This window comes from Giraffa tippelskirchi, chromosome 14, assembly GCF_054371585.1.
Source record: "Giraffa tippelskirchi isolate mGirTip1 chromosome 14, T2T-mGirTip1v1.2.pri, whole genome shotgun sequence".
Lineage (NCBI taxonomy): Eukaryota > Metazoa > Chordata > Mammalia > Artiodactyla > Giraffidae > Giraffa > Giraffa tippelskirchi.
This window is the reverse complement of record NC_137288.1, coordinates 48689894-48713983: the sequence shown is the minus strand read 5'-3', so window position 1 is coordinate 48713983 and position 24090 is coordinate 48689894. Positions and strand designations below refer to the sequence as shown.

At 40.4% G+C, this 24090-nt stretch overlaps 1 long non-coding RNA gene across 1 annotated transcript in view; it reads left to right on the top strand.

Annotated features, from left to right (window-relative positions):
* Window positions 1-24090, top strand: part of LOC145534435 (uncharacterized) — a 289357-nt gene that overhangs the window by 110426 nt on the left and 154841 nt on the right. Inside the window, exon 4 of the long non-coding RNA XR_014074591.1 lies at window positions 3161-3250. This is a non-coding gene — a long non-coding RNA (uncharacterized LOC145534435). The remainder of the gene's footprint in view (window positions 1-3160; window positions 3251-24090) is intronic.

The following is a 24090-nucleotide window of genomic DNA, read 5'->3' as shown; positions in this document are numbered from 1 at the left end:
GTGTGAACAGAATTCTGCCTACTGAGGTTATTATATCATTCACAGAGGTGCAAATGTGCACACAGTAGTGAGAACTGGTTAGAAATTCATAGTGTCAAGATAGGACTGTCAGAAATGTCAGGTGACTTTTTATCCTTCTAACTGACTTTATTAAATTTACAGTCTTATTCATTGCAGACTGTAGGAATCTATGAGTTTTCACGGATCACTGACAGTGAAGAAAAAGGCTAGAAAATTCTTACAATGCATCAAAATCGTGGATGGCAATTTAAGGAACTATTATGGTCACTGCCTTTTTGAGGGCCACATCTCTTAAGATACAGGGGTCCTGGGGCTTCCCTGGTGGTCCAGTGATTAAGATTGCATGCTCCCAATCCAGGGGGCCCAGATTCAATCCCTGGTCAGGGGACTAGATCCCACATGTGGCAGCTAAAGATTCTGTGTGCTGCACTTAAGACCTGGCACAGCCAATTAAATAAGTAGTAATTATAAATAAAATAAATATAAAAGATAGAGGGGTCCTGATTAGTAGTACTTACTTTATTATTGGCTAAAGAAAAAAGTAAGCCTCCTGCAACTCCTCAGGCTTCAGGTCACAGATGATTAGAGCCACGAATATCATTCTTGGACCTTGTGGGTGAAGATAAACTTGGATTCACTTCAGTTTACAAAATTTTATTCTGAAATTAAATGTTCTTTTCTGGCAATAAGTAAAAAATTAACTAAAGCTGGACAGGCTGTAGAGTTGTAAATTAAACAAACAACCCCAAACCAGAAATATTATACAAATTGGTAACCTGTTGAAAGACAGCTTGTGAATGGTATGCTCTGAGTTCTTGGGGTGAATGTACCATGGCTGAAAACTGGGATCTTTGTCATTTCAACCTAAATGTCATTATTTCACTGGGACTGTGATTTTGTCAAACCCAGACACTCATCTTGGTCAAGTGCAGGAATTTATCATAACCTGAAGATGACCGCAGCCATTGACAGGGAGGACTGAGGTGGGGGTGTGCCAGGTCTTTGACTTTGGTTCAATTAAATCAAATAAAGTGAAGAATTAAAAGAGCAAAATAGTCATCATTCTTTATATCTCTTACCACACAGTAGATTTTTGTATACTTACTATTTCATTTTGTATGCTTGCTATTTCAGTAATTTTGAACTGAAGAACTGGTATAGATAGTTTTTTAGCATCTCAACTAGGAAGGGAAATTTATAAGTGGATGTCATTACCCTGAATTGTTGAGGGTGGGAGAGATGGAGAGAGGTTGTTTTGTGAGGAGAAAGCACAGTTCTGACTATGACCCTGCGGCCTATGGCCCACAGACCCCGTCTGTCCTTCCACCAAGTGGGGATGTGTGCGCTGGAGTTTAGGAGAGTCTCCTGTTCTGCCCAAGTGTGCGAAGCAATCAGGGAATGACACCACACAAGCAGAGGGCTAAGAAAACAGTGTGGCCAATACCTGATTATTAGTCAGTATTATCTTAAATTAAAAAAAACCCTAAACACCCTATGACTCATGCTTATCTCTTGGAGTTTCTCTCATTTCTTGCTTTTCAAAATGGTGTTCATTGGAAGGACTGATGTTGAAGCTGAAACTCCAATACTTTGGCCACCTCATGCGAAGAGTTGACTCATTGGAAAGGACCCTAATGCTGGGAAGGATTGGGGGCAGGAGGAGAAGGGGATGACAGAGGATGAGATGGTTGGATGGCATCACTGACTCGATGGACATGGGTTTGGGTAAACAAACTCCGGGAGCTGGTGATGGACAGGGAGGCCTGGGGTGCTGCAATTCATGAGGTCGCAAAGAGTCGGACATGACTGAGTGACTGAACTGAACTGAACTGAACCAATTAATCAATTTGGGGCCAGAAAGAGAAGAACAACCCTTTTCCCTGAATTTTGGCCAATAATTTCCCCTAAAGGGTGTGCAATGATAAAACTGCAGTCATATCTGTAATGCACATTCATGCTTTCATTTTCCCTGTCCTCCAACTTGCTGAGAACCTACTTAGAAAAACACTCCATGTGAATTATTTTATGCATGTTGTAAAAGCCATTTGAAATAATTTACATGAAACATGGTCGATATGTTTGAGAAAAATTGAATGATAAGGTTTCTAAAAATCCAAAGTTGCTTTTGGAAAAAGCAATTGACTGCAGATATGTTGAGAACAATAGCTGCTGCTGCTAAGTCGCATCAGTCGTGTCCGACTCTGTGCGACCCCATAGACGGCAGCCCACCAGGCTCCCCCGCCCCTGGGATTCTCCAGGCAAGAACACTGGAGTGGGTTGCCATTTCCTTCTCCAATGCATGAAAGTGAAAAGTGAAAGTGAAACTGCTCAGTCGTGTCGGACTCTTCGCGACCCCATGAACTGCAGCCTACCAGGCTCCTCCGTCCATGGGATTTTCCAGGCAAGAGTACTGGAATGGGGTGCCATTGCCTTCTCCCTGAGAACAATAGAAAAGTACGAAAAAAAGAGGAATGTGTTTAAGATAACAACACATTCAGACTATGTGACAGATTTGCTTGAATCCAGTTAAAGACAGAGCAAAACAATGAGACTAAATGGATCACAAATAATGAAACCATGACAAAAATAAAAACTAGATTCTAAAATAGTACTTTTTTCTTAAAAATAAAAAATTTTATGTTGTGTTAATCCGAGTTTTCCGTAGAAAGAGAGCCAACATATGTATATGTGTGTGTATATATATATATATAGTTTTTGTTTAGTCACTAAGTCATGTCTGACTCTTTTGTAACCTCATGAACTGTAGCCCACCAGGCTCCTCTGTCCATGGAATTGCCAAGCAAGAATACAGGAGTGGACTGCCATTTCCTTCTCCAGGGGATCTTCCTGACTCAGAGATCCAACCTGTGTCGCCTGCTTGGCAGGTGGGTTTCCCTAGGGGTTCATGTGGGCTTCCCTGGTGGCTCAGTGGTAAAGAATTCACCTGCAGTGTAGGAGACCTGGGTTCAAGTCCTGGGTCAAGAAGATTGCCTGGAGAAGGAAATGGTTACCCACTCCAGTATTCTTGCTTGGAGAATTCCATGGACAGAGGAGCCTGACAGGCTACAGTCCATGGGGCCATAAAGAGTCAGACATGACTTGGCGACTGAACAACAACAGCAAATATTACTTATTATAGGAATTGGTTCACATGATTATGGAGGCTGAGGAATCTCATGATCTGCTGTCTGCCGTGAAGTCAACGGTGAAATTCAGTGATTTGGAGGAGGTGAGAATGGGGGACATGCGAAGACATACCCAGAAATAATGTTTTGCCAGCAATCTGGGTATCCTTTAGTCCAGTCAGGTAGACACATAAAATTAACTATCACATCTGCAAAATCATTCTGAGATGAAAATTGTAAAATACTGGATGCTCTGCATAGTCGCTCAGTTGTGTCCGACTCTTTGTGACCCATGGACTATAGCCTGCCAGGCTCCTCTGCCCCTGGGATTCTCCAGGCAAGAATACTGGAGTGGGTTGCCATGCCCTCCTCCAGGGAATCTTCCCAGCCCAGGGATCGAACCCTTACCTCTTACATCTGCATTGGCAGGTGGTTTCTTTACCACTAGTGCCACCTAGGAAGCCATCTGTATTTTCCGGGGAACTTAAATATTATCTAAATTGTATCAAAGAATGCACATGCATTCCAATTTTCTATCTTATCTCCCCTTGTAATTGTTCTTTTTTTTAAATCTTTTTTTAAAAATCTGATTTTATTTATTTTTTCAATTGAAGGATAATTGCTTTACAGAATTTTGTTGCTTTAAGTTGTTTGTTGACACACACAGTTACAGCTGATTCATTTTAAGTAATCTGTAGTGTCTGTTGCAAGAATAAAATACAGTTCACATTCAGATGCGTACTATTTTATGTGATTACAAAGACTGAGGCAAACATCTTTGTACACCTGAATGAACATATTTTCTGGGAAATATTCTAGAACTGGAACTGCAAACTCACAGATTTTGTGCCTCTTATCTTTGGCTTTATTAAGTATTTCAAAATTGCTCTTGAAAATGGTTGTATCGATTTACCTTTTCACCAGCTGTGTATGAATTTCTCCATCTCCACATCCCTTCCAAATTATTTTTTTCCCACTAGAAGGAAATTAGATATTTCTTCCTTGATTTTGAGTGAAGTGGAACATCTTTACATATCTATGAGATAATTCATGGGTTGAAATATACCACACTGGAAATTGGAAAATGATAGAACTGATCATCAAAATATATATTAAAATATGTGGTATACGGTGAAAGTATCAAAGAAAAGGTTTTTGTTTGTTTGTTTGTTTTGCTTTAGCTCTGGCTGAACAAAGATTCTGCCCTGAAAATTCTATGTGCAGTTCTGTGCCTCACATGAATTCAAGTTCACAAGGACAACCTCAAGGTCCAGGAAGCCTGTCCTGTGCTGAATGTGGGGATGGGATGAGGTGGTCTCTATGAGAGTTTGGGACTTTTTTTTTCTTTATCATTGTATATATGTTTGTGGTTGGTGTTGGTGGTTTCTAGATACATTGGGATATAACTGACATATAATGTGTAAGTTGAAGGTATACAATGTGCTGATTTGACATGCAGAGGAACCAGAGATCAAACTGCCAACATCCACTGGATCATCGAAAAAGCAGAAGAGTTCCAGAAAAACATCTATTTCTGTCTTATTGATTATGCCAAAGCCTTTGACTGTGTGGATCACAATAAACTGTGGAAAACTCTGAAAGAGATGGGAATACCCGACCACCTGACCTGCCTTTTGAGAAACCTGTATGCAGATCAGGAAGCAACAGTTAGAATTGGACATGGAACAAATAGGAAAAGGAGTACGTCAAGGCTGTATATTGTCACCGTGCTGATTTAACTTATATGCAGAGTACATAATGAGAAACGCTGGGCTAGGTGAAGCACAAGCTGGAATCAAGATTGCTGGGAGAAATATCAATAACCTCAGATATGCAGATGACATCACCCTTATGGCAGAAAGTGAAGAAGAACTAAAGAGCCTCTTGATGAAAGTGAAAGAGGAGAGTGAAAAAGTTGGCTTAAAGCTCAACATTCAGAAAACTAAGATCATGGCATCGGGTCCCACCACTTCATGGCAAATAGATGGAGAAACAGTGGAAACAGTGTCAGACTTTATTTTTTTGGGCTCCAAGGTCACTGCAGATGGTGATTGCAGCCATGAAATAAAAAGATGCTTACTCCTTGGAAGAAAAATTATGACCAACCTAGACAGCATATTAAAGAGCAGAGACATTACTTTGTCAACAAAGGTCCATCTAGTCAAGGCTATGATTTTTCCAGTAGTCATGCATGGATGTGAGGGTTGGACTATAAAGAAAGCTGAGCGCCGAAGAATTGATGCTTTTGAAATGTGGTGTTGGAGAAGACTCTTGAGAGTCCTTTGGGCTGCAATGAGATCCCACCAGTCCATCCTAAAGGGAATCAGTCCTGAATGTTCACTGGAAGGACTGATGCTGAAGCTGAAACTCCAATACTTTGGCCACCTGATACGAAGAGCTGACTGATTTGTAAAGACCCTGATGCTGGGAAAGATTGAAGGCAGGATGAGAAAGGGACGACAGAGGATGAGATGGTTGGATGGCATCACCAAATCAATGGACATGAGTTTGAGTAAATTCCGGGATTTGGTGGTGGGTAGGGGAGGCCTGTTGTGCTGCAGTCCATGGGGTCGCAAAGAGTCGGACACGACTGAGCAGCTGAACTGAACTGAACTGATTGCAAAATGACTATGACCTTAATGTTAGTAACGCCTGCATCCCACCACATAATTACCATTTCTTTTCTGTGGTGAGAAATCCTAAACAGCACATTATAAATCCCATTGCTCTTATCTTGGCCAAGAAACATCAAATATCTAGACACTCCCAGAGATAAAGCTCCTCCGTTGTCAATCAGCTCTAGCCCCACCTCGGGAATGTCCCTTGAGGGTGGAGTGGGTGGTCCCTGTGGGGGAAACAGATAAAGAGCTTCCAGGCACACACACTAGGTGACTTCCCAAGACTTGGACTTCAACAGCTGGTTGGCTTTTGAGAAGACAGAATCCAAGGGCCTGAAAATAATTTTATATCTGTAATGAGAAGACATTCCTGTCATTCTTTTTTTCTGTACCATAAAGACTAATAGCTTCAAAAGGCAGCGTCTGCCACCCCTCTCTGTTCCCACGTCCTGTGTGTAATGTTTGATGGTATCTGAGTCTACACAGAGCAACACTGAGGTTTACAGAAAATTCTGTAAAAGGGGGTGGGAGGGTCTGCATTCCTGTGATGTCATGTTCACCATCAGAAATGCCTGGGCCTGGGGTCCCTGGGCCTGTTTCTAAAGCCCTCAGGTTGCTTTCTATCTCCTGAAAATAGCTTGTTTACCTTCTCCCTATCCTCACAGACTATTTCTGTGGAGGCTTTATTTCCCACCTCAGGCTTATTTTTAAATCAGAACAAAACTCTCAGAACACTGGTTATAGCCTGCTGTGTCCTTCAAGCCATTATACAACTTCCTCAGCTTTTCGAAGCTTTTCAAGTTAGCTAAAAGGGCAAGAAAGCAAACTGGTGTGACACAAGAAGGAGGAGGTGTAGAATTTTGAATAGTTTCCCCCAAAAGACAAAAAACAGGATTGATACACGGGCTCAAATTTTAGTACTACAGTAGATCAATTGATAATGACACCTGTAGCAGTGGAGAGAGCATGATCAATTGATTAGCAGGGTATAGTAATTGTTGGACATGATGATGACAGCAACCATGCATGTGTGCATGCGTGCTAAGTCACTTCAGTCATGTCCAATTCTTTGTGACCCTATAGACTGTAGCCCACCAGGCTCTTCTGTCCATGGGATTCTCCAGGCAAGAATACTAGAGTGGGTTGCCATGCCCTCCTCCAGGGGATCTTACTGACCCAGGGACTGAACCCATTTCTCCTGCATTAGCAGGCATGTTCTTTACCACTAGTGCCACCTGGGAAGACCAATAACAACCATAGCTACCATCTATTATTTATTTAGTGTAAGTCAGGCATTGTCCTGTATTAATGCAATACTTCATTCAATCTTCAAGATAATCTTATGGTGTAGCTACTGTTACAAGATGAGAAAACAGAGGGGAACTAAAATTAAGTCACTTGCTCAACATCATACAGAAATTTGCCATAAATATTGCAGCAAGGGATGGTAGCATAAATGTCACACATTTGAGTTGATCTTTGAGTTTTAAATTCATTGCACAAGGAGGGATACCTATTGCAGGGGGTGGCAAACTACAGCCAGTGAGCCTAATATGGTCTGTTGCCTGGTTTTGTAAACAAAGCTTTATTGGTACATGGCCATACCCATTCACACATATATTATTTGGAGTTGCTTTCTTACTGCAATGGTGGAAATGAACAGTTGCAACAGAGATCTAGGGGCCTACAAACACTAAACTATTTAGGTTTCATTGGGTGAAAATCAAGATGTCAGATGTCAGCAGGTTGTGTTTCTTCTGGAGGATCTAGGAGAAACCTGTTTCCTTGCCTTTTCCAGTTCTAGAGGCCACCTGTATTGCTAGGCGCACAGCCTCCTTCCTCCCATCTTCAAAGCTAGCTGAGCCTAGCATGTTCAAATCAATCTCTCTCTTTTCCTCCCTCCCTTTTCATCCCTTTCTCTCCTCAACCTCCAACATTTGCTTCCTGCATCACATATCCTCTGCCTCAAACCCTCCTGGCTTCCTCTGATAAAAACCCTTGTGATTACATTGGGCCCACCAGGAAAATCCAGGCTAATCTTTTCATCTAAGGATTTTTAAGGACATCTGAAAATTTTCTTTTGCCTTGAGGGGTAGTATATTCACAGGTGCTAGGGATGTGAAGGTGGACCTCTTTGGGAGGAGCACTATTCAGCCTACCATACACCATCTTCTCCACCTTATCTGAATCGGCCCCCAGTTCCCTACCTGAGAACCCAAAGCTCCCTTGAGAAAGAAATGTCTCCTAAGGAGGCTAAACTGAACATCTGTCTTCACTCCCTGAGGCTTTATCCATGTTCTGTTCCTGCCTTTTGTCTCCTGCTGAATCTTCCTGATGCCTGCCTCTCTGCTCTTGGAGTTTTATATGTTGCTGCTGCTGAGATTACATCAAGTCTGCTGTGTACCAGGCAAGGTCCACTTCAAGTTGTCCCCACTCTTGACCTGACATGAGGCCTGGCAGTGGAGACAGTCAGCAAGCAATGATTCTGGGACAGAGTTGCTATAAAAGTGCTCGGATTGATCAAACTCATTATGGATATGACAGAAAACTAGAAATTCTATATGATGCAGTTTGTGCTCCAAGCTCCTTTCTGGTTTTCTCTTTGGTGATACCTAAATAGCCTCATTGCTTCCAGCTTGGCTTCACCTCTGGATGTTGGTTTTCTGGCTTTCTCTCCATCCACAATGTAGTTCCTAAGATCCCAGATAAAGCACGTTCCCGGATGTATGCAATCATTATCAGCCTTGCTTGACCACAATTCCACTTACATACTCTCCAACTGCTTCACTCCCATCAAGCTTGGGTTCCAGAGGAGCTGGGGAAATTGATCCATGAATTCTTGGAACCTCAAGTCATCATATTAGTTACAATTCTCTTGTCTGCAAGTGGTAAATATGGAAAAGGAAAGTAAACTGAAAATGAACTGAAATCTTTGCAGCCTTTCATTTTAAAGAAAATTATCAGAGAAATCTTTGACAGGTAGAGTAACAAGAGAAATTTCTCATTTTAATCACAGATGATAAGCAGAGATTTCTACAGCTGGAAAACAAAGACCCAGAGATAGGAACTGATCATATGCTCTGCTGATTCCTTCAGTGAATGATTCAGTGTCTGACCCATCGTTAATTATTTTCTTGCTACCCCTTGTTATTTTGACTTTATGTTATTATCAAAAAATATTTCAAAATTCTTAGAACTAATTAAAATAAAGAGAGTTTTGTTGAGGAAACTGAAGCTAATGACCCAAATGTGCACATCAGGCTTTCTGATAAAGAGGGTTTATTAGGAGAAACTCATGGGGCTTCCCAGGTGGCGCTAGTGGTAAAGAACATGCCTGCCAGTGCAGGAGACATAAGAGACATGAGTTCAATCCCTGGGTTGGGAAGATCCCCTGGAGAAGGGCATGACAACCCACTCCAGTATTCTTGCCAGAAGAATCCCATGGACAGAGAAGCCTGGTGGGCTACAGTCCATAGGGTTGCAAAGAGTTGGACACAACTGAAGCAACTTGGCCCCATGGCAAATGGGGAAGAAGGGTCTGCTTCTTTATTGTTCATCATATCCCAGGCAGCACACAGGGGCCTAGGAGGGCCAGATGTCAGATCCCAGGGGGAGGACCCGACAAGGGGTAGATGATTGGAAAAACAGCAGTTCCTCCCTGGTCTGATCAGGGGCTGTGCCTTGACTGTTGGTCTTCAGAAGATGGATGTCACCAGTTTCTCTGGATGTCTGCCAGACACTGACTCCCTCTCTGGGATGTCCACCTTGGGAAAATCAGAGAATCAGTTAGAATAAGTTGACCTTTACCTGTCAGTCTGTACCCCTAGTTTCAAGGAACACATGGTGCAGGCTGTTTGGGGGTTGGCCAGGTGGAAACAAGAGAGTTGAGTGGATGAACCTGGCCCTGCAGCTGGAGCTCAAGATCAGGAAAACGCACAGCAAGGCAAAATTATATGTGACAGGGCAAAGGTAACATTTTCAGCTCTGGACTTTTGCACAACCAGTTGTTGGCCAAATGAGAAGAGCCTGAAGTGAAGGTTGGAATCCACCTACAGTTTGATGGCAGTTGTGTTAAGATTCCCCAACTGCTGAGAACATCATAATAAGGAAATAAAAAAAGTATGAAAGGAACATCTAGAAAGAAGGACATTTCATGGGTTTGTTGGCTGAATTTAGCTATCCCAATGGGAAGTTTCATTTCACACTTTAATTGTGCATTTTCAGTCAAAATGTCTTCCTTAACCACCACCCCGCTGGGAAGTAATTCTGTACAGACTGGTCTCTTTGTTTCCTTGATATCATAAGAAGAATATACAGCTGTGTAACCTCGTTCCTCCTATTCCTTATCCTCTGGATGACATTTACCTTACATACTAGGAGTTTAGTCTGCTTCTGTTTCCTCACTCTGCACGGAAAGCACCTCTCATATTCTCTCCATTTTATTTTTTAATAAAACTGGGCTGAGGACATCATCAATCTGATTACATCTGATTGTCATTTTCAAACCTGTAATCATACAGGCCTACAAGAGGTGGTTCCTTGTGGAGGCTCAAAGATAGTTTTGTCCATTCCTTTTGTCCCCCTTGGCTGGGGTTTCCTTCTCCAGGAAGATGGTTGTCACGGGAACACATGGATTAGCCTCCCACTCTCTTTGCTCTACGTAACTGGGCAGGTAATGGTTCTGTGCCATCTTTTTTTTTTTTTTTTTTTTAATAATGTTGCTTATTTGCTTATTTATTTTTTACTATTCTGGGTCTTTGTTGTTGTGCAGGCTTTTCTCTAGTTGTGGAGAGTGTGGGCTTCTCTTTTCGGTGGCTACTCTTGCCGAGCACAGGCTCTAGGGCATGCAGGCTTCAGTAGTTGCAGCACATGGACTCAGTAGTTGGGGCTCCCAGGCTCTAGAGCACAGGCTCAATAGATGTGACACGGAAGCTTAGTTGCCCCGCAGCATATAGGATCTTCCTAGATCAGGGATTGAACTCGTGTCTCCTTCATTGGCAGGTGGATTCTTTACCACTGGAACAGCAGGGAAGCCCAGTCTAGCCATAATATAATAATAATAATAATAATGTTAGTTGCCCAGTCATGTCCAACTTTGCAACCCCATTGACTTAGTGCACCAGGCTCCTCTGTCCATGGAATTCTGCAGGCAAGAATACTGCAATGGGTAGCCATGCCCTTCTCCAGGAGATCTTCCTGACCCAGGGATTGAACATGGGTCTCCTGCATTGCAGACAGATTCCTTACTATCTGAACCACCAGGGGAGCCCAATCATATCTAACCATAAGCCTTATTAAATGGTGTGGATGAAATTCCTGAAAGAAATTTCATGCAACAGTGTAAGTTGAACTCCTTCACATAAAGATAATAAATTCCTGTCATCTGGTCACACCTGGTCTGTTAAACCCAACCCTGCATAGAGTCCTTCCCCAATCCCTGGAGATTTCACCCCTAACTCCAGCTGGTGGCTGAGAATCAGCTTTGCTCAGTCCCTTTATGCCCTGCCTTGCTCTTGAGCTGCTGGTCACGAAAGAAAGCCCCTTCCTATCTGGAGGGTAGTTCTGTTTAGGCTCTAACAATGTGTTTTCTTGAGCCAAATGCCTTTTTTCTTTCTTTTTTGACAAAAATAAAACCACAGCCTGTGACTGTAAAAGGGAAAGCACAAAAGCAAGCAAATTGACAGCAGTCATGCAGATGAAAGTTCAGACTCAAAGGAGTCAAATTGCGAATCCAGAAGAATTAAACACTGAACAGTAGCAAACACAGTGCTATTTCTGGGCTGTCAGGCACCAAGGGGAAAACCACAGTGTGTTTCTGGCTACATCCACTGCATTTCCGGCTTCCTCACTTCACCTCATTTTCTTCATCTCACATCCCTTCTGTTTCCTGACAAGTTGTTCCTCATATTTACCATTCACTTCAAGCCAACAATTCCATCCTGTCTCTTACTAATCTTAGCAGGCGCTATAACACCCAATTTCACTGAGAGGAATAAGGCTACCTGAACTTCTTTTTCTCTCAAATTCAGAATATTTATTCCCACCTGTCTTCTCCACTGAGAAAGTTTTGGTCAGTATTCTTCTTTATAGCCCCCTTTTCTCTTTTGAAAGATTTCTTTATTTTTAATTGGAGGATAATTGCTTCAAAATATCGTGCTGGTTTCTGCCATACATCAACATGAATCAGCCATAGGTATACATACATCCCCTCCTTCTTGAATCTCCCTCCCACGTCCCTCCCCACCCCACCTCTCTAGGTTGTCACAGAGCACTGAGCTAGAGCTCCCTGCATCATATAGGAAATTCCCACTGACTGTCTATTTTATGTGTAGTTTCAGTGTTACTCTCTCTGTTCATCCTACCCTCTCCTTCCTTCTTTCCCTTTTCAAGTTTAGTTCTGCTGTCTGTACTAGATCATACCCATGTTGATTTTTTTTTTACCTCATCTAAATCTTGTTTCAGAAATTAATTTCCCCTCATTTGCATATATGATAATTTCAATTTTCTTTCTTTTAAAAAGTAAAACCTTAATAGAAAATATCGCCTTAAAAGATGAATTGGCCATTACAAGTCATTCACTCCCTCCTTTTTTACTTCACAAAACTTCTCCTTTACTTCACTCTAAAACTTCACAAAACTGTAACTGTAACCTATACATACTGCTTATGCTTCCTCATCCTCCACCCAAGTTTCAGACCAAACTCATATTCCAGAATGAAGGTGTTAAACCACATACAAAAGGACTAATGCAACTGAAATCAGAATTTTCCCCTGTGCCAGTCTCAAACCCACACCTGGCTTGACCAGTGTTGCCTGGGGTTCTGGGCTCTCTCTCCTCCCAAAGCACACTTTCTACCAAATGCTTTACTCAATGCTTTGCTGCTAAGTTGCTTCAGTTGTGTCCGACTCTGTGCGACCCCATAGACGGCAGCCCACCAGGCTCCTCCGTCCCTGGGATTCTCCAGGCAAGAATACTGGAGTGGGTTGCCATTTCCTTCTCCAACTCAATGCTTTAGCAGTTATCTATTCATGAAATCTGATGGCTGTATTTTTCTCTATTCGCCCTTCCGGCCTCCTCTGCATCATGAGTTCTGCTCACTTTATGTGGCATCTCTCCCCCATGGACAGCTTCTCTGCATCATGAGTTCTGCTCACTTTTTGTGGCATCTCTCCCCCATGGACAGCTTCTCTGCATCATGAGTTCTGCTCACTTTTTGTGGCATCTCTCCCCCATGGACAGCTTCAGAACCAAGCCCTCTTTCTGTTGTTGCTGTTCGGTCGCTAAGTCATGTCCGACTCTTTGTCACTGCGCAGACTGCAGCACGCCAGGCTTCCTTGTCCTTCACTATCTGCCGGAGTTTGCTCAAATTCACGTCCGTTGAGTTGGTGATGCTATCAACCATCTCACCATCTTCCACCTCTAGAATGCTGGGAAGCTTCTAGAGCAGATTTCCTGTGCTCTGAGAGAGTGATCACCACTCCCAGTGCTGCAGATTATGGGTGGGAACCTTTAGGGGCACGCCCCCATGTCATTATGCTGAACACTTTAACTGTTAAAGGTACCGTCATTCCGGATGATCTCCCAGCAGAGTTCCTTGGATTAGTATGCAAGTGAGTCAGCTTTATTTGTGGGGGAGGGCAGATTTGATAAATGATCTTTTCTTCTCTTTGACAGCAAGGCCAGCAGATTGTTCCCTGGGAACAGAATCAATTAACAGCCATCACTTGAAACTGAAAATTTCTTCAGCCCTCTTGTCTACATCTGATTTTTACTGATTTCATCTGAAATCTATTGGATATACTGTCTCAGTGGCCATAACCTTTATTTCATGACATTTAGTTTCTTAGGTGGGCCTCTGTTCCCACAGCCTAGGTGCTAACTGCTTTGATTAAATATGAATTCCTACATGAAGAAGCTCCTATTATGAAAGAAATATTAAGAAATAAGTGACAAACAGAGGCATAAGGCTGTAGGAATGATTCTACTATTATATTAATTTTGCAAGAGAAAAAAAGCCAGGGTTATTGACAATATTGTGTTCATAATGCTGTTTCTAGCAGGGCCAGTATTCAGCTTTGTCACATTTCTTAGGAATCACTGAACACCATCTCTATTTTCACTTGAGTTTTACCGCATCAAATCTGATATTAATTATGGAATTTCATGTTTGGGGGATAGATTAATAGTCTAACAAATTTAGGTGGGAATGCAAAGTTAAGTAACTCTTTAGAGAAGATTTCTGTAAGAGTTCAAAGAGGCCATCTAAATCAACATTTTACTTTTTGATTTCATGGTCCTGCCATCTTGTCTTTGCCCCTGAGAAAGCCAAAGAAAGTTTTTTTTTTTTTTTTAAATTATTTGTTTTCTCTGCTTTTTGCAGTGGGTTGGATGATGGTTGCCTGTTTGATTATGATTCACTAGCAATTTATGAATGCCTTAGGTCTAACAACAGGCATTGAGCCTTTGCAGTTTGCTTGGGAATGAGAAAGGGTGCTAATTATTCACTGATCAAAATGATTTCTAGGTTTCTTTTCTAAGTCATAGATCTTTAGCTATGAGATACCACACAGAAAAGAAGAATTTGTGCAAAATCTAGGTGAACAGAGTTCAGGACTCTATCCTCTTATGCAAAACCATGTCTCTAGATCAAGCAGCAACCCCTGCTTAATGGTTTTGAACCTTCAACTATTAATAAAAAAAGGTCCCCGAGATCATTATATAGTAAATGAGAAATATTATTGACTCTTTTTTTCCCCCACATGACATTAAAATCTAAATATCACTATGCTAGTAGCTTGTAATTAGTCACATTTTATCAAATCTGGTCTCTTTCTCTTAAAAAAAAATCAATATATTTTAATATTATGTGGTAGTAAGTTTCTACATTGACAGCTCATTCATCTGTAAGCCATTAACTTTCCTGGCTGACTCAACAGGGCTATTGAAGTCGAATTCATTTAAAAATACCAAATAATGAGAACATATGAAGCTTAAAGATAGAGGTTATTTAAATATATGACTTTATTATTCATATAGCTCTAGAAAAAATAGAAATATTATGCACAGATGATTGATTTAGAATTGAAATATGCTATGATAATCTAGTTTTCATAATCATTACATTTCCTTCCTTCCTGCTCCTACCAAATCCAATGCACAGGAGAGTATTGTCAATTGTCCAGTTGTATTGAAGTATTAATACAGTTACTTTTTCTAATCCCTTGTTGCCCTATGTCCAATAGTCAGCAGCTCTTGGCCAGGCTACTGTCATAGTCTTCAAACTAGTCTCCTATCTTCTTCAGTGGACCTTGTATTTTTCATTCTTCATACAATAGCCAGAAAGTGAAAAATGAAAGTGAAATTCGCTCAGTTGTGTCCAACTCTTTGTGACCCCAAGGACTATACAGTCCATGGAATTCTCCAGGCCAGAATACTGGAGTTTGTAGCCTTTCCCTTCTCCAGGGGATCTTTCCAACCCAGGGATTGAACCCAGGTCTCCCACATTGCGGGTGGATTCTTTACCAGCTGAACCACAAGAGAATAGCCAGAGTGACATTAAAAAAATAAATCAGGTTATACTGAAACCCTATTTAAAATCCTTTTGGGCCTTCTATGGCACTTGTGGTAAAATTCTGTCTCTACCTGGTCTCCAAGGTCCTATGTGGTCTTGGCTCTTTTTTTGACTCTTCAACCTCATGATGTGTTTCTCTTCTCCTTGCTCAGCATGTTCCAGCCCTAACAGCTTCCTTTCTGCGCCTCAGACAGGCCAAGTTCATTAATGCCTTCCGTTTGCTGCCTTCTCTTCCTGGGTTTCTCTTTTCCTAGATCTTTTCATGGCTGTCTCCTGGTCATTCAGATTACAACTTCTACTGCATCCCATGAATGACAGCTTTCCTGACTGACCAGCCAACGCAGCCAGTTCCAGTCTCAACACCCTGTCTAGTTTTACAGCAATCATACTTTTCTGTGTTTTCTCATTGTTTATTGTTAACCTTCCATCACTAGGATATAAATTTTCCAACAATCTGGAAGAGTATATGATATACGGGGCTCTCAATACATGTTTGGTAAGTAAATGAGTTTGATTATATTTAAGTTAGGAGAAAATTACTTGAAAATACTACAAAAGAGAAGCACAACACAAATATTATGTATTATTTCAGTGACATTTAATAATACAAGTGTAGTAAAAAAGATTAAGAAGTAATACAATAAAATGTATTTTTGATTAGTTCTAAGGTAGGATTATTTTCTTTTACATATTTTATCATCAAAATTTTAACATTTATATCTATTATGATAAGGAAAAACTAAAAAGAAATGAAAATGCCAACAGGAATTTTGCGAACTATTAAGAATGGCTTCTTCTGGGTGGATTATGGTCAAATTTTTCTTCCTGTTCATTTTTGCCATGTTTTTCAAATTTCCAACAGTATGCCTGTCTAAACTTTATAATCAATCAACAATTAATCTTTTATTTAAAAATAGTGATATCCAGATAGCTTATAAGGAAACCATGGTAATTTATTAAACATGTAATGTTATGTAATCAGAAATTTTCTAGGAATCCTAGTATCTGTTGTCATACATATTGGTGCATTAAAAAGGGCTGAAAATTCTTTGACACATCTCCTTTAGAGTAAAGGGAACTGTTTCTCTTATCCTTGAATCTGTGACTTTTTCACACTTGATGTTAGCCAAAAGTCCAAGCAGCAGTGACTCTGTAACTTTTTTGATGATCATGGGTAGGAAGACCCCATCTTTCTAAAAAGTCAAGTATCCATCAGTTGACCTAAGAAATCAATATAATCAGTCCCAGTAAAAATCTTGGAAGCTTTCTCTTTTTTTTTTTTAATAAAAATTAACTATTCTAAAAGTCATAAGAAAATAAGAGTCCAATAATAACTCAAATAACTTTGAAAAATGACAAAGTTGGAAGGCTAAAACTACCTGATTTCAAGACTTATTTAAAAAGCTACAGTAATAATTTTTTAAAGCCTGAGTGAGTATGCTACACTACCTCCCTTCCTTCCCGGGGCCCCATTATTCCCAGACCCTCCTTTTTGCTCCCAATCTTAGGAATGAGTGAAGTAAAAATCAATCTATCAATGAAATCAAATAGAAAATCTAGTAATAAATTCACACACATAGGCAGATGATTTTTGAAATAGTTACAAAGGCAATTATGAAGAGAGGATATTCTTTCCAACAAATTGTGTTGGCATAACTGAATATCCATAGGCAAAATAACAAACTTTGACCAGTGTCTCACATCATATTACAAAAAATTAATTAAAAATATGTTATAGAGCAAAAAACTATGCATGGACTCTGCAATTGATACAGGAAAAGCATTTGAGAAAAGTCAGCACCCTTTCATGATAAAAAAAAAAACTCTCAACAATCTGGGAATAGATGGGAACTTTCTCAAAATAATTGATGTTTATTTTGAGTGATATCAGCATCATGTCTGCACTAGACATTTCTCCTTCAATAATAGAGGCCGTGTATAAAATGCCTGCATGCTAAGTCACTTCAATCATGTCCAAGTCTTTGTAACCCTATGGACTATAGCCTGCCAGGCTCCTCTGTCCATGGGATTCTTCAGGCAAGAATACTGGAGTGGGTTGCCATACCATCCTCCAGGGGATGTTCCCAACCCAGGGATCAAACCTGTGTCTCCAGCGGCTTCTGCATTGCAGGCCAATTTTTTACCACTGAGCCACCCGGGAAGCCCCCCAAATCCCATAACTAACATCATACTTACTGTTGAAAGGCAAAAGCTTTTTCCCTAATATCAGGAACAAGATAAACATACCCATTTTTACCACTTGCATATAGGACAGGATTGGAAATTCTAGTCAGAGGACTTCAGTTCAGTTCAGTCGCTCAGTTGTGTCCGACTCTTTGCAACCCCATGAATTGCAGCACGCCAGGCCTCCCTGTCCATCACAAATTCCCGGAGTCCACCCAAACTCATGTCCATTGAGTCGGTGATGCCATCCAACCATCTCATCCTCTGTCGTCCCCTTTTCCTCCTTCCCTCAATCTATCCCAGCATCAGGGTCTTTTCCAATGAGTCAGCTCTTCGCATGAGGTGGCCAAAGTATTGGAGTTTCAGCTTCAACATCAGTCCTTCCAATGAACACCCAGGACTGATTTCCTTTAGGATGGACTGGTTGGATCTCCTTGCAGTCCAAGGGACTCTCAAGAGTCTTCTCCAACACCACAGTTCAAAAGCATTAATTCTTTTCGGCGCTCAGCTTTCTTTGTAGTACAACTCTCACATCCATACATGACTGCTGGAAAAACCATAGCACTTGACTAGACGGACCTTTGTTGGCAAAGTAATAGCACTTAGGTAAGGAAAAGAAACAAGAGGCATCCAATTTGGAAGTAAAGAAGTAAAACTTTCTTTGTTCACGTTTGACATACTCCTATACATAGAAAACCCTGAAGATTCCACAAAAAATCCTGCAAAATTAATAACTAAATTAAGCCACATTAAAGGGTACAAAATCAATATTCAAAAATTAGTTGTATTTCTATGCAATAACAATGAATAATTCCAAAAAAGAAAACTAAAAAACCTGAAAATATATGTTAATGTTCATAGCAGCTTTATTTTTAATAGCTGAAATTAGAAAGAATCCAAATGTCCACTCATGCATAAAAGATATTCTTTCTGAAATACAGGCTCAATCTAATGTTAAAAGGAATCTTATTAATGATTTTGTGACTGTTTTGTAGATGCTCTTATTGATACTTTTCAGATGTACAGGAAAGAAATTCATCCAAGAACCAGTTTCTTACTTTGCTTTGGATAAAATTCTTTTGTTGCTTTTGGTCCCAAGACAAATATCAAAGCTTCCAAGTTTTCCTTCCCAATTGCACTTTTTAGATGTCTTTTTTTTTTTTTTTGGTCTTTCCTCCCTGAAACAATATAATGAATTTATTTTCTTTAATAGCATAGTAATAACTAACTATAAATCTATTGTTCTACATCACTTCATTTTATAATAATCACAAGTATTCACAGAATTCGGTGTTAAATACTTATTTTGAATGTAATTTTATAGTTTTCTATTGAAAAACTTAACATATTTTTATAGAAACAGCTATACCTTTGAGAGTACTAATATATCATAAATAATGTACACAGAGTAGGAGACTTTTCTTGCTTGCTATGTTCTCATTACTGTGCCATGGTTAACGTTTTCTGGTAAGACTACTGAATATACAGTAAACAATGAGATTTTGAGTAACTCATTCATTTTAATCAGTTTTTTTTTCTGCTTTTTGTTGAGTGCAGAATATCCCCAGCAAAACAGACCAGCTTTCTGTCTCTTCTTTCTCTCTTATCTCCCCTTCCTCTGCTAGATAGAATGAATGATGTAGAGACTGGTAGAATTTTATGCCATATTTTATATTTAAGAAACAACTTGTATATGACCAAAATGTGGATGGCTAAACTTTACCACCCAGTGTATTGGCTTTGAGTCTCATTAAAATCTGGTGGCTTCTGAATTAACTTGTGCTTCCCCACAGTGATGGAAATTGCTTCTTTCCAGTATTATTGACCGACAGAGCAGGTGAGCACTTGTTTGCATCCTTTGAACAAGTTCATTAGTTTCCCATAATGGTTGTTGCAGGTAAACACTCTACTATTTAATTAGTAGTCTCTCTTTGGTGAGCTTAAAACAATTACAGGATCTTTTTTCTTCCATTTGTGTTCAGGACACAAGTGTTTTTTATGGCCAGTCTGACTCATTGCAGTCAATAGTTACATGCCTGACAGTTACCACTAATAACTATTAAAACAACTGCCTGTACTTTTTCATGATATAAAAATAAGATTCCATCAATCTTCAAGATGAAAAGCCTGGGCAGCAAAAGTTTTAAGCTTCTTCAACCCAAGTCTGCAAGTTGATACTGCTTTCTGTAAATCTTCCATGCCATCGGCTAATGAATTGAAGGAAATATTAAGTGTTGACAATCTCTATACTGAACACATACATGTGTTCCACTCACACTGACTTGGCACAAGTGGTCAATTTTACCATGTGTTGAGTATCTTCCACCAGCTTATCCCAAGGGATACGAAAGACATGGTCTCTGCCTTAAAGTAATTCCCAGTGTAGTGGAGGAAATAGATAGGCATTCAACCATAGTGCATTTTTAAAATTTCAACATTAGTGTGATGAGATTCAGAGGAGTGAGGCTCACAGTGATGTTGTATACTTAATAATGAGACTCTGAAGCTGGTCTTATCTACTGCTTATAGTAGGAAGGATGTCAGCAAAAGAGCCCCACAGCATTGAAAAGGGAACTTGAAGGAAGAAGATGGCAGTGTTTAAAAGTAGTGCTTTGTATGAACCTCTAGTAAAGAGTCTGCTTGCAATGCAGGAAACCTGGGTTCAATCTCTGGGTCAGGAAGACCCCCTGGAGAAGAAAATGGCAACCCACTCCAGTATTCTTGCCTGGAAAACCCCATGGACCAAGGAGCCTGGTGGGGTACAGTCCATGGGGTCACAAAGAGTAAGACATGGCTGAGTGACTAACACTTTTTCTTCTTTTTACTAGCAAGATGGAGATAGCTAAAGAGGATTTTAAGATAGTTTTTCTTCATGGTGCTTCATCCTAAACAAATATAATAACTATTTAAATTACTTTTTTAAGGCTTCTTATGTTGGACTTGTATGTCTTTTGAGTGTTTTCTATGCTCAGATTGGCCACTTCAGACTTAGCTCTAATCGTTACACATTTTAGGGAACACCATATTGGGTTTTAGACATAAGGCAAAGACTCAGTGATATTTTGAATAAAATCATTACCCTAGAAACTGAGCTGAAAGCACACCTTTGCAATGACCACTCAGATGTTGGAATTACAGTGCAAGGGGTTGTGTATTCACAGAATAAGGGTGTGGTTAGTATTTGAAATAACCAAACCATTGGGAACAACATAGGATTCTCTGGGATTAGAATTATAATATTGGAATAATTTTCTCTTCAAGACTTGGTTATCCTAGCAGCAGGACTAAAATTTAAATTTAGCATTGTATCAGCTCACTTAATGAAAGAAGTCCAAGAAATTTATTTGTGAAGTTGTAAATTGAAAAGTGTTTTAACCCAACAATATTAGACACATTTCCTAGGAAGTCAAGTCTTCCTGAACAAAGAGTAAAGGGCAGTGGTTTGGTTGAAAAGTTTTACTTGCTCAGCACATGAATCCTCAGGAAATGGCAACTCCTGGGAAAGTCTAAGGCAAGCAGGGTTTGGAATTACTAATGTGAGTTGTTTGCTTGGAGAGCAAAAATACAGAAGGATGGAAGTTTGCAAGTAAGAAAAGAGTTTATTTAGAGTATTTTTTTTCCTTTGGTTGCGCTGGTCTTTGTTGCTATGTGAGGGTTTTCTCTTGTTGCGGTGAGTGGGGGCTACTCTCTAGTTGAGATGCGCAGTTTTCTCATCGGGGTGGCTTCTCTTGTTGAGGCACATGGGCTCTAGGCACACAGGCTCAATTGCTCAGTGACATGTGGAATCCTCCTGGACCAGGGATTGAACCCATGTCCTCTGCATTGGCAGGCAGACTCCCATGAACTGCACCACCAAGAAAGTCAGTGGTCAATAATGCCTACACTCATAATAAATGAAAGGCATCTAGCGCATAGGTACATAGTAGCTGCTGGCTGAGTAGAGAATGTAAGCTTTTAAACCTCCAGCTTGTGATATTGACTATAACAGCATCTCCTGTGGGATCAATACATCACTGACATCAGTTGTCACTCAGCTTGCCCTTCAGACCTAGGAAACACCTCCATCTGTATCATCACCCTCTGCATTGTTTTCAGCATGTTGTTCAGTTCAGGAGATAGAATCTTAATCCTCTGATCAGTATATATATATAGTTTATCCTGGAAAGAATTTTTCATATAATTGTGCTGGACTGTACTTTGCAACTGGAATGATGTGATTTATAACAAGAAAAATTCATATTTGGACCTTGACCCCATTTTTGACATAGAACTCTAAAACCTTGTAATTTCCTGTGATGAGAGCATTAAAGGTGTCTTGTGTTGTTAATGAGGTGACATTTGGAAAGCCCTTAGGAAACCTAAGAATGCTGGCTGTCTGTCAAGGGAACCAACCATGTCACTTACAGCTGGAACATTCAGAATCCAACCTTCCCCACCAAACCTCTGGGGAGGGGAGTGGGACTGAGGTACAACCGATCGCCAATGGCCAATTATTTAGCCAGCCCTAACTATGTAATGAGGGCTTCCCAGGTGTCACCAGTGGTAAAGAACTTGCCTGCCAATGCAGGAGATGCAAGAGAAGCAGGTTCAGTTCCTGGGTCAAGAAGATCCCCTGGAGGAGGAAATGGCAACCCACTCCAGTATTCTTGCTTGGGGAAATCCCATGGACAGAGGAGCCTGGTGGGCTATAGTCTATAGGGTTGCAAAGAGTCAGACTGTGGCCTTTATCACATCTTTTTATTATAAATTAATAAAAGTAAATAAATGTTTCCCGAGTTCTGTGAGTTGCTTTAGCTAATCACTTGAATCTGAAGTGGGATGAGGTCATGGGAACCTCTGATTTATAGCTAAGTTGGTCAGAAGTACAGGTTACAACCCAGACTTGCAAGCAGCATCTGAAATCCAAGGAGAGGGATCCTTGAAACCACCAGTGTGTAACCCATTGGTCACACGTGTTAACTTAGGCTTGTGATTGGCCTTTGGGATAGAGGGCAATCTTGTGAGACCGAGCCCTTAACCTGTGGACCAGATGTTATTTCCTGGTAGATCCTGAGTTGACTTTAGGAAACCTGGCTGAGCATTTCTTGGTGTGGGGGGAAAACCACCCACCCCTACATGTTAGAGTTGGTCTCTGATGTACTTTAGCAACCAAAAGAATAATTTAACCACTCTTTTGAAAGCTAAATTCAGATAGTCTCTGCTAGAGTTCTCTTTGGACCTAGATGTAAATATTTCAAACAAATGATGAACATATATATGTGTGTGTGTAGGTGTGTACTATTTTATCTATTATGCATTGATAGATATTTGCTCAGTTGATAGTATAATTGATAGTTATATACGTGCACATTTTCTTACATATATACTATATGTAAGATGTAGTTGATAATTGATCAATATAAGTATGTTGTGTGTTGTTGTGTTAGTCACTCAGTTATGTCTGACTCTTTGAGACCTCATGGACTGTAGCCCTCCAGGCTCCTCTGTCCATGGAATTCTCCAAGCAAGAATACGGGAGTGGGTAGCCATTCTCCTCTCCAGGGGATCTTCTCAACCCAGCGATTGAGCCTGGGTCCCCTGCAATGCGGTCAGATTCTTTACCATCTGAGCCACCAGGGAAGCCTCCAATATAAGTATATGAAATCTCAAAGTATACAGTCAAATGGATTACTGGATATAGACCTCTGGGAGACTGAATGATCTACACTGGCAGCCAGTTTATATGAATCAATATGTTTTGGCTCCCAACATTTCCTTTGTTAATGGGGAGATATATTCTATGCCTCCTACAACTACTGATGAAAACAAAAATACAAAAACTCTCGTGTTCTATTCATAGGACTGTAGAAGCAAAAGAGCTATTATCTAGTAGCAATATTTGATATAGCACAGACCAAAGGTGATGTGATTGTCACTCAGTCATGTGTGACACTTTGTGACCTATGGACTGTAGCCCATCAAGCTCCTCTGTCCTTGGGATTTCCCAGGCAAGAATACTGGAGTGGGTTGCCATTTTCTTCTCCAGGGGATCTTCCTGACTCAGGGATCTAATCCTGGTCTCCAGCATTGGAGGCAGATTCTTTACCACTTGCGCCAACAGGGAAGGTGTATATAACATGATATTGACCCTTTGGGGGGCTTCCTAGGTGGCACTAGTGGTAAAGAATCTGCCTGACAATGCAGGAGATGTAAGATGTAAGGGTTCGATCCTTGGGTCGGGAAGATCCACTGGAGGAGGGCACGGCAATCCACTCCAGTATTCTTTCCTGGAGAGTCCTAGTGGGCTCCAGTCCATGGGGTGCAAAGAGTCAGACACAACTTAGGATGCCCACACATGACCCTTTTTTAAAGCATTGATGTGCCCTGGGCTAAATATTTTTATAATTATTAATACAAATGTAAGAACATTTGAGTTCATGACTTTTCCCCCTCATCTAAATGTCTGAAGTACTTTCCAAATATGTGTCCTTTAATACTTTTTTGGGGGGTTACAAAACAGAATAAGTGTAAATATGTATATTGATAAATTACTATAAATAAGTATACAGTAAATATAAATATGTATAAGTA